Source organism: Cherax quadricarinatus, unplaced genomic scaffold, assembly GCF_038502225.1.
Source record: "Cherax quadricarinatus isolate ZL_2023a unplaced genomic scaffold, ASM3850222v1 Contig109, whole genome shotgun sequence".
NCBI lineage: Eukaryota > Metazoa > Arthropoda > Malacostraca > Decapoda > Parastacidae > Cherax > Cherax quadricarinatus.
Window position 1 is genome coordinate 99,295 of NW_027195135.1, and position 20,890 is coordinate 120,184.

At 43.6% G+C, this 20,890-nt stretch overlaps 1 long non-coding RNA gene across 1 annotated transcript; it reads right to left on the reverse strand.

Annotated features, from left to right (window-relative positions):
• Positions 1–87: 87 nt before the first annotated feature.
• On the reverse strand, positions 88–14,380 carry LOC128694587 (uncharacterized). The gene is made up of 3 exons (XR_011391055.1): positions 14,248–14,380; positions 13,916–14,039; positions 88–162 (listed from the first exon to the last, which is right to left on the reverse strand). It is a non-coding gene; the product is annotated as an uncharacterized lncRNA (long non-coding RNA).
• Positions 14,381–20,890: the final 6,510 nt, after the last annotated feature.

Below are 20,890 nucleotides of genomic sequence, written 5' to 3' on the forward strand. Positions count from 1 at the left end.
AGACTGCTGGGTGGAATACTTACTGGGACCTGAGACTGCTGGGTGGAATACTTACTGGGACCTGAGACTGCTGGGTGGAATACTTACTGGCTTTGATGCGTTTAGTGAAGCAGTATCCTGGACAGGTTGTAGTCTTGCTGACATAACACTGAAGTCCTTCTCCTGTATCAAGTAAAAGAGTTTATGATAATGAATGAGTCTACCTGGACCTGGAGTCTACCTGGACCTGGAGTCTACCTGGACCTGGAGTCTACCTGGACCTGGAGTCTACCTGGACCTGGAGTCTACCTGGACCTGCAGTCTACCTGGACCTGCAGTCTACCTGGACCTGCAGTCTACCTGGACCTGGAGTCTACCTGGACCTGCAGTCTACCTGAACCTGCAGTCTACCTGGACCTGCAGTCTACCTGGACCTGGAGTCTACCTGGACCTGGAGTCTACCTGGACTTGGAGTCTACCTGGACCTGCAGTCTACCTGGACCTGCAGTCTACCTGGAGTCTACCTAGACCTGGAGTCTACCTGGACCTGCAGTCTACCTGAACCTGCAGTCTACCTGGACCTGGAGTCTACGTGGACCTGGAGTCTACCTGGACCTTGAGTCTACCTGGACCTGGAGTCTACATGGACCTGCAGTCTACCTGGACCTGGAGTCTACCTGGACCTGGAGTCTACCTGGACCTGCAGTCTACATGGACCTGCAGTCTACATGAACCTGCAGTCTACCTGGACCTGGAATCTACCTGGACCTGGAGTCTACATGGACCTGGAGTCTACCTGGACCTGCAGTCTACCTGGACCTGGAGTCTACCTGGACCTGGAGTCTACCTGGACCTGGAGTCTACCTGGACCTGGAGTCTACCTGAACCTGGAGTCTACCTGGACCTGGAGTCTACCTGAACCTGGAGTCTACCTGGACCTGGAGCCTACCTGAACCTGGAGTCTACCTGGACCTGGAGTCTACCTGGACCTGCAGTCTACCTGGACCTGCAGTCTACCTGGACCTGCAGTCTACCTGGACCTGGAATCTACCTGGACCTGGATTCTACATGGACCTGGAGTCTTCCTGGACCTGGAGTCTACCTGGACCTGGAGTCTAACTGGACCTGCAGTCTACCTGGACCTGGAGTCTGCCTGGACCTGCAGTCTACCTGAACCTGCAGTCTACCTGGACCTGGAGTCTACCTGGACCTGCAGTCTACCTGGACCTGGAGTCTACCTGGACCTGGAGTCTTCCTGGACCTTGAGTCTACCTGGACCTGCAGTCTACATGGACCTGCAGTCTACATGAACCTGCAGTCTACCTGGACCTGGAATCTACCTGGACCTGGAGTCTACATGGACCTGGAGTCTACCTGGACCTGCAGTCTACCTGGACCTGGAGTCTACCTGGACCTGGAGTCTACCTGGACCTGGAGTCTACCTGGACCTGGAGTCTACCTGAACCTGGAGTCTACCTGGACCTGGAGTCTACCTGAACCTGGAGTCTACCTGGACCTGGAGCCTACCTGGACCTGGAGTCTACCTGGATCTGGAGTCTACCTGGACCTGCAGTCTACCTGGACCTGCAGTCTACTGGACCTGGACCCTGACCAGTCTACCTGGACCTGGAGTCTACATGGACCTGGAGTCTACCTGGACCTGCAGTCTACATGGACCTGCAGTCATGAACCTGGACCTGGAGTCTACCTGGACCTGGAGTCTACCTGGACCTGGAGTCTACATGGACCTGGAGTCTACCTGGACCTGCAGTCTACCTGGACCTGGAGTCTACCTGGACCTGGAGTCTACCTGGACCTGGAGTCTACCTGGACCTGGAGTCTACCTGAACCTGGAGTCTACCTGGACCTGGAGTCTACCTGAACCTGGAGTCTACCTGGACCTGGAGCCTACCTGGACCTGGAGTCTACCTGGATCTGGAGTCTACCTGGACCTGGAGTCTACCTGGACCTGCAATCTACCTGGACCTGGAATCTACCTGGACCTGGAGTCTACATGGACCTGGAGTCTACCTGGACCTGGAGTCTACCTGGACCTGGAGTCTACCTGAACCTGGAGCCTACCTGGACCTGGAGTCTACCTGGACCTGGAGTCTACCTGAACCTGGAGCCTACCTGGACTTGGAGTCTACCTGAACCTGGAGTCTACCTGGACCTGGTGTCTACCTGGACCTGGAGTCTACCTGGACCTGGAGTCTACCTGGACCTGCAGTCTACCTGGACCTGGAGTCTACCTGGACCTGCAGTCTACCTGGACCTGCAGTCTACCTGGACCTGCAGTCTACCTGGACCTGGAATCTACCTGGACCTGCAGTCTATCTAGAGGATATTCCGGGAGTCAACACTCCAGTGGCCCGGTTCATGACCAGGCCTCCCGGTGGATCAGGACCAGATCAACTAGGCTGTTACTGCAGGTCCTGGAGTCTACCTGGACCTGGAGTCTACCTGGACCTGGAGTCTACCTGGACCTGCAGTCTACCTGGACCTGGGGTCTACCTGGACCTGCAGTCTACCTGGACCTGCAGTCTACCTGGACCTGCAGTCTACCTGGACCTGGAATCTACCTGGACCTGCAGTCTATCTAGAGGATATTCCGGGAGTCCACACTCCAGTGGCCCGGTTCTTGACCAGGCCTCCCGGTGGATCAGGACCAGATCAACTAGGCTGTTACTGCTGGCCGCACATAATGCAACGTACGAACCACAGCCTGACTGATCCAGCACTTACTTTAGGTATCTGACCAGCTCCCTCGCGAAAGCAGCCAGGTGTCTGTACATGAATGGTTTATAATACCGACAAGATGAAATTAAGACACAAGTGCAACATCTGGGTGTCTTTATTGTAGACGTTTCGCCATCCAGTGGCTTTATCAATACAAATTCCAGGACAACTTGAAGGCAGTAGAACTATGTACAGAAGATGAGGTAATCAGTCCCTCAACCTTGGAGATGGTGTGAAGAGCACCGTAGTCGTGGAGGTTCTGAAGCAGAAGCAAGGAGCCTGGCGCTTATATAGTAACGTCAGGTGGAAAGGGGGACGTGTAGCAGACGAGGGCATAGTCACTGGTAGGCGGGATTCCCCAGTGGAAGTAGGTCCTACCCAAAGAGATGGGTTAGTTGTAGTAGTAGTTGTCGTGGCTGTGAAGAAGGTTATGAACATTCCTCAGAATCTTCTTGTCGGTATTGTATACCATTCTTGTACATGTTGTCAGGTACTGCAACATCATGGAATCTTAATTCTGAGGACATGTACATAACCTTCACGACTACGACAACTACTACTATAACTAATCCATCTCTTTGGGTAGGACCTACTTCCACTGGGAAATCCCGCCTACCAGTGACTATGCCCTCGTCTGCTACCCGTTCCATTTCCACCTGACGTTAGTATATAAGAGTCAGGCGCCTTGCTTCTGCTTCAGAATCTCCACGACTAAGGTGCTCTTCGCACCAACTCCAAGGTTGAGGGACTGATTACCTCATCTTCTGTACACAGTTTTACTGTCTTCAAGTTATGTCCTAGAATTTATATTGATAAAGCCACTGGATGGCTAAACGTCTTCAATAAAGATACCAGAAATTGCACATGTGTCTTACTTTCAGCCAGGTGTCTATTGGTAATTCCCCTTATGCCTGATGGGAGTCTGTTGAATAGTCTTGTGCCCCGGACACTTATTGTGTTTTCTCTTAGTGTACTAATGGCGCCCCTACTTTTCATTGGGGATATGTTGCACCACCTGCCAAGTCTTTTGCTTCCTTAGGGAGTGAGTTTTATGTGCAGATTGGGGACCAGTCCCTCTAAGATTTTCCAGGGGTAGATTATAATGTATTTCTCTCGCCTGCGATTTAATGAGTACAAATCAAGGGCTTCCAAGCTTTCCCAGTAGTAGTGATGTATGTCATCTGTGCTTGTGAGATCAAAGGGAGACCTAACCAATGAGAGTAAAATGTCACAGCCCTTGCATTGGCAGGCAAGTGTTATAGAAATGTAGAAAAACACCTGGCGCCGTAAGTCTCGAGTCATATGGCGCCAGGTGTCTTGCTATATTTCTTTAGCACTTACCTGCCAAGGCAAGTGGTGGGACAGTTTACACTGGTTGGTTAGGTCTATCTTTCACCTCACAAGCACAGATGACCAACATCGCACAGTGAAGGATCTCTGCACATTCTCTAGACCTGCGATTTCACCTGCCATGAGTGATGTTAATGTACAGCAGAATTCCAGCCTCGAGAGAACAAGTGAATGAAAGAGGATCATCACTGCTCTGGCATCTCTTGTTTTAAGCATTTTCATTATCTATCATAAGATTCTTCCCGCAGATGTGATAGTGACACTGTCGTGATCTTTGAAGGTGAGATCCTCAGATATTACCACTTCCAGGTCCTTCACATTACTTTTCTATTGTATTGTACTATTAAAGTTTGTAGTATACTCACTTCTAGCTATTATTTCCTCCAGTTTTCCATAACGGAAGAAACAATAGCTAGAACTTGGTACACTACAAACTCTAATCATATAGTCTTCATTGCACACATTGTTCTCCATTGACCATTGGAAAATTTGGTTTATATCTTCTTGGAGATTTACGTTGTCCTCAGTGGATGACACTCTGATGCAGATCGTCTGCAAAAGATGATACGGTGCTATGGTTTACATCTCTGTCTGTGTCTGATATGAGGATGGGGGCGAGTACTGTGCCTTCTTGAACAAAGCTCTTCACTATGGCAGTTTCCAATTTAACTCTGTTTCAACTGGTTAGAAAGTTGAAGATCCATCTTCTTACTGCCAGTTATCTCTTTAGCACGCATTCTGTGCGCTATTACACCATGATCCCACTTGTCAAAGGCTTTCGCAAAATCTGTGTATTCTACATCTGCATTCTGTTTGTCTTCCTGTGCCTCCAAGACCATATCAGAGTGGTCCAGTAGTTGCGAGAGGCAGGAGCGACCTGCTCTGAACCCATGTTGCCCTGGATTGTGAAACTTTTGGGAATCCATGTGGTTTGCAATCCTGCATCTTAGCACTCTTTCAAAGATTTTTATGATGTGGGACGTTAGAGCTATTGGTCTATAGTATTAAGTTATTACTTTGATGCCGCCTTATGGATTGGGGCTGTATCCATTGTTTTTATTGACTGTGGAATTTCACCTGTGTCTTTGCTCCTTCTCCTTCTTAGGGCACGTAAAAGGTTTTTTTTTTTATATATTTTTTTTCAGTTCTTAATTAACAGAGAGTTCCACGAATCTAGGTCTGGGGCTGAGTGCATGGGCATGTGGTCAATGGCTTTCCCAATGTCTAGTGGAGTCAGAAATCTGGCATATATTGACCGGGTTTTGAGGCTCATTCCTGAAACAAATACTTGGCATGTCGATCAATAGGGCTCGCTGAACACAGAGAAGTATTGAGATTTCAGTATCTCAATCATTTCTTTGTTGTCATCTGTGTAAGTTCGTCCTTGTCTTAGAAAGGGCCAGATAATAGATGTGGTTTTTGCCTTGTTTTTGGCATATGAAAAGAAATATTTCGATTTTTTTTTCAATTTTTCAAATTGCTTTTAGCTCTTCCTGTGTCTCCTGGATCCTGTATGAATCCTTTAGCTTAAGCTCGATATTTTCCACTTCTCTTGATAGCGCTTCCTTTTGTATTCCATACAATCTAGCGATCTTGAGGAGCTCAGTGATTCTTCGTCTTCTCCTGTAGAGGGAGCATCTCTCTCTCTCCAGTTTTCTTCTCTTCTTTTTTCTTAGGGAAATATACCTTGAACACACTTCAGCTATCATGAAGTTGATCTTTTCAAGGCACTAATTAGCGTCCATGTAATTTAAGATATCTTCCCAACATCTTGTTGTTGATGTTCTTGTTGTTGAAGTTGGTGAAGGAACCCTCGTAGCTGTATGCATTTTGCTGGTCAAGATCCCTGTGCATGTAAGTCTGGACTTCGATTATACTGTGATGTGAATTAGTTGTTTTTGATATTGTTGTGTATCTTACTGTGTCCTCATTACTTGTGAAAATAAGGTCAAGTGTGTTCTCCAGTCTTGTTGGAGTGTTTATTGCAGAAATTCAGCAGCTCATGTGTGTGTGACTTATCATCTGAGCTGTCTCCAGAGATTATTTCTGCTATAACATTATTTGCTACATTCTACCATTTTGTATGTCTTACATTGAAATCATCAATCAGCAAGATGTTTGGGGATGGGGCTGGAAGGTTTTCCAGACAGTAGTTAAGTTTCAATAGCTGTTCCCTGAACTGTTTGGAAGTTGCATCTGGCGACTTATATACAAGTATAATGACTAAATTTTGGTTCTTGATCTTTAATGTTAGAACTTCAACTACATCATTTGTGGTGTTCAGTATCTCAGTGTAAACAAGCGACTCTTTGGAGACATAAATCACGTAGCAAACATTACACCTACTCTTACTTTGCTCTTTAACTGAAGTTTTCCTCCTCAACAGATGATGTATATATTAAACCATACCCCCGGCCGGGATTGAACCCGCGGTCATAGAGTCTCAAAACTCCAGCCCGTCGCGCTAGCCACTAGACCAGCTAGCCACATAAGATTCATCCAACTAGGTATATTTCTACACCATAGGAAAGTTAGCACAGGCACCTCTGTGACCACAAATGCAAGTTTTTACAGACGAATCTCCAGCTAGCGTGGCCGTGACGAACTCTAGCTCAAGTCCCTTCACTGCCGTCAACATGACTTAAGAAATCGTAATGACACGATTGCAAATAAACCATACCCCCGGCCGGGATTGAACCCGCGGTCATAGAGTCTCAAAACTCCAGCCCGTCGCGCTAGCCACTAGACCAGCTAGCCACATAAGATTCATCCAACTAGGTATATTTCTACACCATAGGAAAGTTAGCACAGGCACCTCTGTGTCACGGCCACGCTAGCTGGAGATTCGTCTGTAAAAACTTGCATTTGTGGTCACAGAGGTGCCTGTGCTAACTTTCCTATGGTGTAGAAATATACCTAGTTGGATGAATCTTATGTGGCTAGCTGGTCTAGTGGCTAGCGCGACGGGCTGGAGTTTTGAGACTCTATGACCGCGGGTTCAATCCCGGCCGGGGGTATGGTTTATTTGCAATCGTGTCATTACGATTTCTTAAGTCATGTATATATTAGCATGTTAATATATACCAAAATTCCTCCTATTCCCTCTCACTCCTCCCTCACCTTTACCTGGCTAGGCTGACCCAAGCTTAGTGGACGGAGAACTACTACTCTTTCTACTGCTACTACTGCTACTGCTACTACTACTACTACCACCACCACCACCACCACTATTATTATTATTATTATTATTATTATTATTATTATTATTATTATTATTATTATTATTTTTATTATTATTTATTAACACACTGGCCGATTCCCACCAAGGCAGGGTGGCCCGAAAAAGAAAAACTTTCACCATCATTCACTCCATCACTGTCTTGCCAGAAGGGTGCTTTACACTACAGTTTTTAAACTGCAACATTAACACCCCTCCTTCAGAGTGCAGGCACTGTACTTCCCATCTCCAGGACTCAAGTCCGGCCTGCCGGTTTCCCTGAATCCCTTCATAAATGTTACTTTGCTCACACTCCAACAGCACGTCAAGTATTAAAAACCATTTGTCTCCATTCACTCCTATCAAACACGCTCACGCATGCCTGCTGGAAGTCCAAGCCCCTCGCACACAAAACCTCCTTTACCCCCTCCCTCCAACCTTTTCTAGGCCGACCCCTACCCCGCCTTCCTTCCACTACAGACTGATACACTCTTGAAGTCATTCTGTTTCGCTCCATTCTCTCTACATGTCCGAACCACCTCAACAACCCTTCCTCAGCCCTCTGGACAACAGTTTTGGTAATCCCGCACCTCCTCCTAACTTCCAAACTACGAATTCTCTGCATTATATTCACACCACACATTGCCCTCAGACATGACATCTCCACTGCCTCCAGCCTTCTCCTCGCTGCAACATTCATCACCCATGCTTCACACCCATATAAGAGCGTTGGTAAAACTATACTCTCATACATTCCCCTCTTTGCCTCCAAGGACAAAGTTCTTTGTCTCCACAGACTCCTAAGTGCACCACTCACCCTTTTCCCCTCATCAATTCTATGATTCACCTCATCTTTCATAGACCCATCCGCTGACACGTCCACTCCCAAATATCTGAATACATTCACCTCCTCCATACTCTCTCCCTCCAATCTGATATCCAATCTTTCATCACCTAATTTTTTTGTTATCCTCATAACCTTACTCTTTCCTGTATTCACTTTAATTTTCTTCTTTTGCACACCCTACCAAATTCATCCACCAACCTCTGCAACTTCTCTTCAGAATCTCCCAAGAGCACAGTGTCATCAGCAAAGAGCAACTGTGACAACTCCCACTTTATGTGTGATTCTTTATCTTTTAACTCCACACCTCTTGCCAAGACCCTCGCATTTACTTCTCTTACAACCCCATCTATAAATATATTAAACAACCACGGTGACATCACACATCCTTGTCTAAGGCCTACTTTTACTGGGAAATAATTTCCCTCTTTCCTACATACTCTAACTTGGGCCTCACTATCCTCGTAAAAACTCTTCACTGCCTTCAGTAACCTACCTCCTACACCATACACCTGCAACATCTGCCACATTGCCCCTCTATCCACCCTGTCATACGCCTTTTCCAAATTCATAAATGCCACAAAAACCTCTTTAGCCTTATCTAAATACTGTTCACTTATATGTTTCACTGTAAACACCTGGTCCACACACCCTCTACCTTTCCTAAAGCCTCCTTGTTCATCTGCTATCCTATTCTCCGTCTTACTCTTAATTCTTTCAATAATAACTCTACCATACACTTTACCAGGTATACTCAACAGACTTATCCCCCTATAATTTTTGCACTTTCTTTTGTCCCCTTTGCCTTTATACAAAGGAACCATGCATGCTCTCTCCCTAGGTACCTTACCCTCTTCCATATATTTATTAAATAATAGCACCAACCACTCCAAAACTATATCCCCACCTGCTTTTAACATTTCTGTCTTTATCCCATCAATCCCAGCTGCCTTACCCCCTTTCATTTTACCTACTGCCTCAGGAACTTCCCCCACACTCACAACTGGCTCTTCCTCACTCCTACAAGATGTTATTCCTCCTTGCCCTTTACACGAAATCACAGCTTCCCTATCTTCATCAACATTTAACAATTCCTCAAAATATTCCCTCCATCTTCCCAATACCTCTAACTCTCCATTTAATAACTCTCCTCTCCTATTTTTAATTGACAAATCCATTTGTTCTTTAGGCTTCCTTAACTTGTTAATCTCACTTCAAAACTTTCCTTATTTTCAACAAAATTTGTTGATAACATCTCACCCACTCTCTCATTTGCTCTCTTTTTACATTGCTTCACCACTCTCTTAACCTCTCTCTTATTCTCCATATACTCTTCCCTCCTTGCATCACTTCTACTTTGTAAAAACTTCTCATACACTAACTTTTTCTCCCTTACTACTCTCTTTACATCATTCCACCAATCGCTCCTCTTCCCTCCTGCACCCACTTTCCTGTAACCACAAACTTCTGCTGAACACTCTAACACGACATTTTTACGCCTACCTAATACATCTTCGACCCCATTGCCTATGCTCTCATTAGCCCATCTATCCTCCAATAGTTGTTTATATCTTACCCTAACTGCCTCCTCTTTTAGTTTATAAACCTTCACCTCTCTCTTCCCTGATGCTTCTATTCTGCTTGTATCCCATCTACCTTTTACTCTCAGTGTAGCTACAACTAAAAAGTGATCTGATATATCTGTGGCCCCTCTATAAACATGAACATCCTGCAGTCTACTCAACAGTCTTTTATCTACCAATATGTAGTCCAACAAACTACTGTCATTTCGCCCTACATCATATCTTGTATACTTATTTATCCTCTTTTTCTTAAAAAATGTATTACCTATAACTAAATCCCTTTCTATACAAAGTTCAATCAAAGGGCTCCCATTATCATTTACACCTGGCACCCCAAACTTACCTACCACTCCTTCTCTAAAAGTTTCTCCTACTTTAGCATTCAGGTCCCCTACCACAATTACTCTCTCACTTGGTTCAAAGGTTCCTATACATTCACTTAACATCTCCCAAAATCTCTCTCTCCTCTACACTCCCCTCTTCTCCAGGTGCATACACGCTTATTATGACCCACTTTTCGAATCCAACCTTTCCTTTAATCCACATAATCCTTGAATTTACTCATTCATATTCTCTTTTCTCCTTCCATAACTAATCCTTCAACATTATTGCTACCCCTTCCTTTGCTCTAACTCTCTCACATACTCCAGATTTAATCCCATTTATTTCCCCCCACTGAAACTCCCCTACCCCCTTCAGCTTTGTTTCGCTTAGGGCCAGGACATCCAGCTTCTTTTCATTCATAACATCAGCAATCATCTGTTTCTTATCATCCGCACTAAATCCATTATTATTATTATTATTATTATTATTATTATTATTATTATTATTATTATTATTATTATTATTATTATTATTATTATTATTATTATTATTATTATTATGATTACTATTATTTCTATTATTATTATTAATTTTACAGTTATTATTATTATTATTATTATTATTATTATTATTATTATTATTATTATTATTATTATTATTATTATTATTATTATTATTATTATTATTACTATTATTTCTATTATTATTATTATTATTATTATTAATTTTACAATTATTATTATTATTATTATTATTATTATTATTATTATTATTATTATTTCGATTATTCTACTACTGCTACAACAACAACATCAACAACAACAACAACTACTACTACTACTACTACTACTACTACTACTACTACTACTACTACTACTACTAATAATAATAATAATAATAATAATAATAAAAGTCAGATTAACTTGGATTCAAGGCAGAGGATCCTTCAAGAGAATGATGATGGTGAAGCCTGGAGTTTACCTGGAGTTTACCTGGAGTTTACCTGGAGTTTACCTGGAGTTTACCTGGAGTTTACCTGGAGTTTACCTGGAGTTTACCTGGAGTTTACCTGGAGTTTACCTGGAGAGGGTTTCGGGAGTCAACGCCTCCGCGGCTCGGTCTGAGACCAGGTCTCATGGTGGATCAGGGTCTGATCAACCAGGCTGTTACTGCTGGCCGCACGCAGTAACACAGCCCGGTTGGTCAGGTGCTGACTTTAGGTGCCTGTCCAGTGCCTTCTTGAAGACAGTCAGGGGTCTATTGAAAATCCCTTTTATGTATACTGGGAGGCAATTGAACAGTCTTGGACCCCGGAAGCTTATTGTGTTGTCTCTCAATGTACTCGTGGCGCCCCTGCTTTTCATCGGGGGAATGTTGCATCTCCTGCCGAGTGTTTTGCTTTCATATGGAGTGATTTTCGTGTGCAGGTTTGGTACCAATCCCTCCAGGACCTTCCAAGTGTATATTATCATGTATCTCTCTCGCCTGCGTTCCAGGGAATACAAATCAAGGACCTTCAACCGTTCCCAGTTGTTTAGGTGCATTATAGCACTTGTGTGCCGTGAAAGTTCTTTGTACACTCTCCAGGTCTGCAATGTCGCCAGCCTTGAAGGTGCCGTTAGTGTACAGCAGTATTCCAGCCTAGAGAGCACAAACGATTTGAAGAGAATCATCATGAACTTTGCATCCCTAGTTTTGAAGGATCTCATTATCAATCATATCATTTTCCTAGCGATGATGTAGATACATTGTTGTGATCTCTGAAGACGAGATCCTCTGACATTATCACTCCCAGGTCCATCATATTACTTTTTCGCTCTATTGTATGTTTAGAATTTGTAGTATATCCTGATACATTTTTAATTTCCTCAAGTTTCCCATATCTGAGAAGTTGAAATTTCTCCTTGTTGAACTTCATATTGTTTTGAGTAGTCCATTCAAAGATCTGGTTGTCTTTGATGGAGGTCACTGCCATGGTAATCTGGGTGTCATCCGCAAAGGAAGACACTGAGCTATGACTTACATCTCTGTCTATGTCAGAAATGAGGATGAGGAATAGAATGGGAGCGAGTACTGTGCCTTGTGGAACAGTTTTTTACCGTGGCTGTCTGGGACTTTACTCTGTTTACTATTACTCTTTGTGTTCTATTAGTCAGGAAGTTATAGATGCATATACCAACTTTTCCTGAAAATCCTGTGTACTATTACACCATGGTCACACTTGTCAAAAGCTTTTGCATTTTGCAAAGTCTGTGTATACTACATCTGTATTTTGTTTATCCTCTACAGCATCCAGGACCTTGTCATAGTGGTCCAGTAGCTGGGACAGACAGGAGCGGCCTGCTCTAAACCCGTGTTGCCCTGGGTTGTGTAACTGATGGGTATCTAGATAGTTGGCGATCTTGCTTCTTAAAACTCTCTGAAAGATTTTTATAATATGGGATGTTAGTGCTATCTGTCTGTAGTTCTTTGCAATTGCTTTTCTGCCATCTATTCGGAGTGGGGCTATGTCTGTTGTTTTTAGTGTGTGTAAGATGACCGCTGTGTCCATGCTCCTTCTCCATAGAATGTTGAAGGCACGCGATAGGAGCTTTTGCAAATCTTGATGAACACGGAGTTCCATGAGTCTGGGTCTGGGGCATGTCATTTATTGCCTCTTCAAAATCTTGTGAAGTTAGGATAATATCCGAGATTTTTGAGATGACCAAATTTTGGGTTTCGTTCATAAAGAATTCATTTCGATTGCCTGGGCAGTGGATCGCTGAACACTGGGTCATATTGGAACTTTAGTATCTTACTCCTTTCTTGGCTGTCATCTGTGTATGTCCCATCCCGCCTAAGCAGGGACCCAATACTGGATGTTGTTTTTTCCTTAGATTTGGCATAAGAGAAGAAGTATTTTTTTTTTTTATTTTTTCAGTTTCCTTTATGGCTTTTAGTTCTTCCTGTGATAACATCTTCGATCCCAAGTTAGCCTAACACAATCTATCCTAATTAATTGTAACTAAACTTAAACTTCATATGACTAAATGTAACCTAACCTAATCAAATCTAACGTAATGTAACTGAACCTAAAAATAGTTTAACCTAACATAATTTAACCTAACTTATCCTAGCCTAACTGAATCTAACCTGTCCAAATCTAACTTAACTAAATCAGTACATTGAAAGCATTGTTTCCTTCTGCTTCTAGCAAGACTATGAAGGTGCGGAAGCTTTGGCTAAGCCTCCATGATATGCGGATTACCAGGTGCGGTCTCCGCATGAACACCGGTGAATCATTGTACTCTGGCTTTTGAATACGTCTTCAGAGTACTAAAGTACATAGTCCAGCTCTCTACCTCGACTCTCTGAGTGCCATTATAAATAGTAAACTCGTTGAAAAAGAGATAATTTACTTTTTACAGAAACATTAAATATTATCACACAATTCGTCGGAACCAATGACTATATAAGGACACAACTAGATAGTAATTATCGGAGTATTAAATGTGTGAGTTGAGGCAGAACACACCACCACTGCAACAATATAGTTGAGGCAGGTGATGCTGACACAGAACACACCACCACTGCAACAATATAGTTGAGGCAGGTGATGCTGACACAGAACACACCACCACTGCAACAATATAGTTGAGGCAGGTGATGCTGACACAGAACACACCACCACTGCAACAATATAGTTGAGGCAGGTGATGCTGACACAGAACACACCACCACTGCAACAATATAGTTGAGGCAGGTGATGCTGACACAGAACACACCACCACTGCAACAATATAGTTGAGGCAGGTGATGCTGACACAGAACACACCACCACTGGAACAATATATTCAGTTTACCGCAGTTTGTGACGGGATGGGCTAGCAGAGGACTTACCACTGTGAAGAATGATCACAATCAGGATGATTGATGCGGCTATTTTAATCATGTTGATGCTGCTGTTGCCTCTGTGTCTGTTGATGCGGGTTCTCTTGGGGCTGTTGATGCAATCTTCTCACTCCTGTTGGCATCAATATTTTTGTGGAACGGAAAATATCATTCAGGTCATCATAATCATTAATTACCTGGATCAAGAACCCCTTCAAAACAATATTCTTCATGGACCTGAGACATATTAGAATTATTAATAATTTTTTATGATCGATGATCATAAAACAACTGGGAGATAATCAAGTTTGATGCAAGGAAGGTGACTGCAGTTCCATTACCTTAAATCAAGAGACTAGTAGATGATGAGGTAGAGTGGCGGGACAGACCTTCTCCACCCGGCCGCTGGTGTCAACAAGCACTGCTCTGTTTTGGTAAGACTCACTTAACCTCCCAGGCAACGGTAGTTTCTCTGGCCCGTTTTCTGTTTTCTGTCGTACCGTTTTCTGTTGTCTTGTCAAGCTTTCCTCCACTCAGTTGCTTCTTTCTATCGTTATTTATTACTTATGCATCAGCTGCTTCTTTTTGTTCATTGTTTGAAAATTTTAGATGCATACACGTACACATGCTCAAACACACACACACACACACACACACACACACACACACACACACGCACACACACACACACACACACACACACTCTCCAGGCAGTGTCACTGACATGCATTGTATGCAAAGTCACGGAGACAGGACACGGAATTTCCCTAGAAAGGAAATCCTTTGACACAAACCTCCTGGAGTTTTATAGCAAGATGACAGCAATAAGACAAGAGAAAGAGGGGGGAAGGGTAGACTGCATTTTCTTGGACTGCAATAAGGCCTTTGGAACAGTTCTGCAAAAGAGATTAGTGCAAAAGCTAGAGGAGCAGGTAGGAATAACAGGAAAAACATTGCAATAGATCAGAGAATACCTGACAGGAAGGAAACAAAGAGTGATCGTATGTGACGAGGTGTCAGAGTGGGCGCCTGTGATGAGTGGTGTTCCAAAGGGGTCAGTCCTGTTTCTGGTATATGTGAATGATGTGACGGAAAGGATAGATTCACAGGCGTCCCTGTTTGAGGTGACGTGAAGCTAATGCGAAGATTTCAAGTGGATGAGGTTCAGGTGGGACTACAAAGGAACTTGGGCAGGCTGCAAACCTGGTTCAACAGCTGGCTCCTGTAGTTTAACCCCACCAGATGTAAAGTCATAAAAACTGGAGATGGTGAAAGAAGATCCCAGAAAAAGTACAGGCTAAGGGGCCAAATACTCCAAACCTCATTCAAGAAAAATAATCTTGAGGTGAGTATAAAACACATCAAGCAAATAACTGCTACAGAATATGGGTGCCTGGCATATCGGGGCCTGGGTGAGGAATCATTCAAGACTCTATACACCGTGTATGTCATGCCCATATTGGAGTAAGCAGCACCAGAATGGAACCTGCACCTGATCAAGCATGTTAAGAAATTAGAGAAAGTACAAAGGTTTGCAACAAGACTAGTTTTGGAGCTATGGGGTATGTCTTACTAGGAAAGGTTAAGGGCATAAGGGACAGAGAGGACATGATAATGACATATAGAATACTGAAAGGAATTAACAGGGTGGATAGGGACAGGTTGTTTCAGAGATGGGACACAGCTACAAGGGGACAAAACTGTGAGTTGAAGACTCAGATGAGTTACAATCTTTGCAATAACACAGTAGAGAAACTATCTGCAGAGAGTAAGAAGTGGGACTTACGAGCTGTAGCTGCTGAGACAAAGATACAGAGACTAGAGGAAGAACTGGATGTGCTGAAGCAGGTTCTTTAAATGAGGTTCAAAAGTAGCAAAGTGATTGAAATAAGAACATCAGCAGACAGTGAGGGGACTGAAGGAGGGGATGGAGGAAAGAAGTCCCTTGCAGAAGTAATATCAAGCCATCATTGTGTCCGGAAGATGATAAGGGAAACAGCAAAGGAAATATTTAAATCAGATCTAGAGATATTGTGGGAAAAGAAATGGGAAGAAGAGAGAAAGAGTTTAATAATTATATTATTCATGGGCTTCAGGAGGCAAAAGGGAAGACCTATGATGAAAGAATGCATTGGGAGGAAAAAGAGATTAAGAACATCATCACAATAACAGGAGAGAAGGAAATGTCTTAGGTAGAAATGTTCAAGGGAAAGAAATCGATCAATCAAACTGACATTAAAGACAGAAGTGGTACAGAATATGATACTACAAAAGAAGCCACTATTAAAGGACTAGAGAGAATATCAGCAAGTGTACCTCGACTGAGACAGAACACGAAAAGAAAGGGAATAACTAAGAGTGAGAGTAAGTAGACACCAGTCTACCTACCTGGAGTGTACCTGAAAGACATTCAGGGGATCAACTCCCCCATTTGATTGGTTAGAAAGTTGAAGATCCGTCTGCCTACATTGCCAATTATCCCTTTACCATGCATTTTGTGTGGTCTTACATTATGATTGCACTTGCCAAAGGCTTTTGCAAAAATCTGTGTATACTACATCTGCATTCTGTTTGTTTTCCACTGCAGCTAAGACCATATCATAGTGGTGCAGTAGTTGCGAGAGGCAGGAGCGACATGCGCTGAACCTATGTTGTCCTGGATTGTGTCCAAGTGGTTTGCTATCCTGCTTCTTAGAACTCTTTGAAATATTTTTATGATGTGGGACAGTAAAGCTATATGTCTATAGTTCTTGGATTTGCTGCCACCTTCTTGGAGTAGGGCTAGATCTGCTGTTTATAATGACTGTGGAATCTTGCCTATGTCTATGCTCCTCCATAGCATACTTAGGGCCCGTGAGAGGAGTTTCTTAGAGTTCTTAATGAACACAGAGTTTGTGGGTAAATTTATCTCATCAAAACTATGGTTAAATAAACTTGTAGGACAAATACTATGTATCAACAACGAGGATACTTAGCTTGGTCGCTGTCTCTGCCTTCCGCAGCTTCTGCTGGTAGGCACCTCCGACGTGAAACAGTTGTTCTACAACCACACAGCTTTGTAGATGAATGGTTCAGAGAACCGACATGTTGTTGAATTAGACACATGTGCAACTCTTGGGTATCTTTATTGAGGAAACGTTTCGCCACACAGTGGCTTCATCAGTCCATACACAGGAGAAGCTTGAAGAACAGGAGGAGAATGAGGTAATCAGTCCCTCAGCCTTGAGTCGATGTGGTCAATCCATCAATCTAGAATAGAATACGGCATATGAGCGGAGAAGCAGCTTATAAACCGTAGACAGGTGAGGTGCAGCAGTCGTAGGTGGTGTCACATTTGTCCAATGTGGAAGTAGGTCGTGCCCAAGGGTTAGGCAAGCGAAGAATTCCCAAGTATTAAGATCCCAAGAAGTTGCAGTGTCTGACAGGATTGTAGACACTGTTTATAAGCTGCTTCTCCGCTCATATGCCGTATTCTATTCTAGATTGATGGATTGACCACATCGACTCAAGGCTGAGGGACTGATTACCTCATTCTCCTCCTGTTCTTCAAGCTTCTCCTGTGTATGGACTGATGAAGCCACTGTGTGGCGAAACGTTTCCTCAATAAAGATACCCAAGAGTTGCACATGTGTCTAATTCAACAACCACACAGCTCTTGGGGTAAGTAAGTATAAAGATAATTACCCCTAGGGGTGTTATTCAGCATATCTCAGAAACTGATTGCTGCTGATAATCACCTGGTTTGGGTTCAATGGCCCGCCGGTCACCAAGTGTATGGTGGGAAATCAAGAGAAATAATGAACTAGCTATCTGCTGTGCAGCCGACCTAACTAGTATCATCACTGACTAGACTTACCTGGGTGTTTGTATCGGACCTTAATTGATACCCGGGTATCCGGTGTCTTGTTTGAAGAATAGTCTTTTGAGGAATGTCACATGTCCTTCACTCAGTCTGGAAAGTAGTAACACTCGTACTGTCACTTTAAGCTCTTCAATACTTGTCTATTTGTTTATCTCACATTAATGTCTAAGAAGCTGCAGACACTTCTTTTTAATATTTATATTGTTAAGATGGAGATTGTCAGTGGCGTTGAGGACACACTCTTAGTTCCTTTGATTAAGTCAATGCACGCATGAAACACGCTCCTCTTACTGTAGTTTGCTGCAATCTGCCCTGCAGCACCCTCCGTCTCTTTGGTGCAGTCCCCAACCGCTTCATTTCTTGATATGTCTCGATCACTGAGAGTTCACGATTGCCCCACACGTGTATAAAGTGATGCAGGAATTTTCTGTACTTTTCCTGCTACGGAAAAAGAGAGTCATTTTCCTCAATTGTCTGTCACTCACATACAGTAACACTACTCCCAAGAGGCGTTGCATACGTGACCAAGAGGTGTTGCAGAGTACAAACATGTGGTAATTATTAAACTGTTTATCAGGAAGCTAGATGCTATCAGCCTCTCTGGAGGGCTGAGTCCCTCAGGGGTAGAAAGGAGCCGATACCGCCCCTTCCTGGAGAAAATTTCTCCACAGAGTTCCATGAGTCTGGGCTTGGGGCTGAGGGCATGGGCATGTCGTCGATGGCTTTCTCAAAGTCTAGTGTAGTTAGGGTTATGTCAGAAATTTGGCTTGCATTGCCAGGGTTTTGAGGCTCATTCATGAAAAAATTGTTTGGATTGTCTATCTTTAGACTGATCAGTGACTTGCTGAGCAGTGAGTCATATTGAGATTTCAGAATCTCACTCGTTTCTTTGTTGTAATCTGTGTTGGATCCGTCTTGCAGATGGAATAACAAATAAGAGTAAGGAGTGGCAAGAATAAATCATTGATGCATTCCCTGACATCATAGCACAAACAGAGACAAAACTTACAGGGATGATAACGGATGCGATCTTTCCAACGGGATATCAAATCCTAAGGAAAGACACAGAGAACAGAGGAGTGGCACTGCTCATCAAAAAAAAAAACAGTGGAGTTTCTCGGAAATGGGAGGAATAGACAGAGAAGCAGATGACTTCACTGAAGGAACACTTCAGACTGGGGATCCAAAGGTGATGATAGCAGTGATGTACAACCCACCACTGAATAGCAGGAGGCCAAGACAAGAGTATGAAGAGTGCAACACAACAATGGTGGATGCACTAGCTGAAGTGGCCGGAAGGACTCACATGGCTAGGGCAAAATTACTTATCATGGTGGGTTTCAATCATAAGGAGACTGACTGGAAGACCTAAAGCCACATGGGAGACCAGAAACGTGGAGGGCTAAGACTATGGAGACAGTGTTACACCAATACGTTAGGGATACAACCAGAAAGAGAGAACAGGATATTGCAGAAGGCTGGATCTCATATTCACTTTGAACAGTTCAGACATAGGGGATATCACTCAAGAAAGACCACTTGGCGCTAGTGATCATGATGTCCTGCGTTTTAAATACCTTGTAGAGTTAACAATGGAGAATGCAGCAGCACGAGAACAGCGAGAGAAGCTGAACTTCAGAAAAGGGAACTACATAGGAATGAGAAGTTTCCTGCATGAAGTGCAGTGGGAAAGAGAATTAGTGGGAAAGACAGTAAATGAAATGATGGAACTAGTGACCAGTAAGTGCAGGGAGGCAGAGGAGAAGTTCATACCGAAGGGTAACACTCATGGTTTAACTGGAGGTGTTAAGAGGCTAAAGCCGAGTGTGCTAGAGCATGGGAAAGGTATAGAAGGCAAAGGACTCAAGAAAACAAGGAGTTGAGCAGAAGAAACTAAAACGAATATGCAGGGATAAGAACAGAGGCCAAGAGCCAAATCTGAATCATAGTTGTTTTACAGTCCCATTTGGAGAAAAACAACAGTCAGAGACCACGTAATCAGGCTGAGGAAAGAAGGAGGGGAGCTCACAAATAGTAACCAGGAAGTATGTGATGAACTAAACACAAGAATCAGAGAAGTATTCACCATAGAGACAGGAATGCTTCCAGCAAACCTTGGAGGTAGGGTTCACCAGCAGGTGCTGGACACAATACATATAACCAAGGTAGAGGTGAAGAAACTGCTAAGTGAGCTAGATACCTCAAAGGCAGTGGAACCAGATAACATATCTCCATGGATACTGAGAGAGGGAGCAGAGGAACTGTGTGAACCACTAGCGGCAGTCTTCAGTAAATCTATAGAAACTGGGCAGTTGCCTGAGGCGTGGAAGACAGAAATGTGGTTCCAATTTTTAGGAAAGGAGACAGACAGGCAGCAGTAAACTACAGACCAGTGTCACTGAGTTGTATAGCATGTGAAGTCATGGAAAAGATTATCAGGAGAAGAGTGGTGGAACACGTTGAAAAGATTGGCCTCATACATGACAATCAGCACGGCTTCAGAGATGGGAAATCCTGTGTCACAAATCTACTTGAGTTCTACGAAAAGGTAACAGAAGTATGACAGGGGAGAGAGGGATGGGTAGATTGCATCTTTCTGGTGTACACTAAGGCCTTTGACACAGTACCTCACAAGAGACTAGTGCGAAAATTAGAGGAGTAGGCAGGAATAATACAGACAGTACTGCAATGGACCAAGGATACCTGACAGGAAGGAAACGAGTGTTGGTATGTGATGAAGTGTCAGAGTGGGCGCACGTGTCGAGTGGAGTTCCACAAGGGTCAGTCTTAGGTCCGATGCTGTTTCTTGTATACGTGAATGACATGGTGGAAGGAATACATTCAGAAGTGTCACTGTTCGTTGATGATGTGAATACAAGCGGAGAATACATGCGGGTGAGGATCAGTTAAAATTACAGGGGGTCTAGACGACTACAAGTCTCGTTCGATAAATGGCTCCTGGAGTTTAACCCTAGTAAGTGTAAGTCCATGAAGATTGGGGAAGGACGTAGAAGACCACAGACGGAGTACAGGTTAGGAAATCAAAAGCTGCAAACGTCACTTGAAGAAAAGGATCTTGGGGTAAACATAACAAAGAACATGTCCCCTGAGGCACACATCAG